The following is a 1,216-nucleotide window of genomic DNA, read 5'->3' as shown; positions in this document are numbered from 1 at the left end:
AGGGGGTAGGGGCCGGGGTTCTGCCAGTGCCTGCCCCCCATGGGGAAGAGGCCAGAGTATGGGGCCAAGGCCATGCGCCCCATGTCACCCGTTCCAGCGCCTTCAACAACATCCTGAGCAACCTGGGGTACATCCTGCTGGGGCTGCTCTTCCTGCTCATCATCCTGCAGCGGGAGATCAACCACAACCGGGCCCTGCTGCGCAATGACCTCTACGCCCTGGTGAGAGCACCTGCCGCCAGGCCTCCAGGCCCTGCCCACGCGCCCCTCTACTCCTCTCTCATGCTTGCCCTCTTCTGGGTCCCTCCCTCCCCTCCTCCCCGCCCCCAGCCTTACCTCCTCTTTCTCTTCCCTTGTCCCCAACAGGAATGTGGGATCCCAAAACACTTCGGCCTGTTCTATGCCATGGGCACAGCGCTGATGATGGAGGGGCTGCTCAGTGCCTGCTATCATGTCTGCCCCAACTATACCAACTTCCAGTTTGGTGCGTGGGGCCTCTGTCTTCCCTGACTGCGCCTAGAGCAGGGACCTGCCTGAGGTCCTCCACCATCCGCATGTCCCCCGCAGGGATCCCCAACACTCAGCCCTGTGGGAGACCCCGGAGCTGGGCTTCCTATGGGCACACACGTCCTGGTTTATAGAAGCGGGGCAGCTGGATGCTACCGCGTTCGTGTGTTGAGTGTTTTCTATGGAAAAGCATGGATAAACGCAGAGAAGATGAACATAACTGAGCCCAGTCCCTGATCTCGGGCTGCTCAGGCTTCGTTGTCCTTGTTGTCAGGGAGGTCAGACTGGGTGCTGGCCAGTGGCGTGGCAGTGTGGTGTCCTAGGGACAGTTAAGGGCCTGGAGTTCAAACGTCAGCCTGTCGGCAGCTCACTCTGTGGCCCTGAGAAGGCGTGGGGCTCTCTATGCCGCCGGGGGGGTCTGGGCTGGGGGACCCGTGCTGCAGTTCGGTGGGTGTGTTTGTAGCTCAGGTTGCTGCCCCCACGCCCTCCCCAGACACATCGTTCATGTACATGATTGCGGGGCTGTGCATGCTGAAGCTCTACCAGAAGCGGCACCCGGACATCAACGCCAGCGCCTACAGCGCCTACGCCTGCCTGGCCATCGTCATCTTCTTCTCCGTGCTGGGCGTGGTGAGGCCCCAGCCCGCGCGGCGCCCGCCCCGCAGGAGAGGTGCACATGCGTGCGTGCACCCGCACCCCCCGCCCCCCCC

General features: G+C 63.0%; 1 protein-coding gene across 4 annotated transcripts in view; it reads left to right on the top strand.

Moving 5' to 3' along the window:
* Nucleotides 1-1,216, top strand: part of SIDT2 (SID1 transmembrane family member 2) — an 18,122-nt gene that overhangs the window by 12,268 nt on the left and 4,638 nt on the right. The gene's annotated exons all lie outside the window — the stretch shown is intronic.

This window comes from Ursus maritimus, unplaced genomic scaffold, assembly GCF_017311325.1.
Source record: "Ursus maritimus isolate PB19 unplaced genomic scaffold, ASM1731132v1 scaffold_16, whole genome shotgun sequence".
NCBI classification, from domain to species: domain Eukaryota; kingdom Metazoa; phylum Chordata; class Mammalia; order Carnivora; family Ursidae; genus Ursus; species Ursus maritimus.
This window is presented reverse-complemented; position numbering and strand designations above follow the sequence as displayed.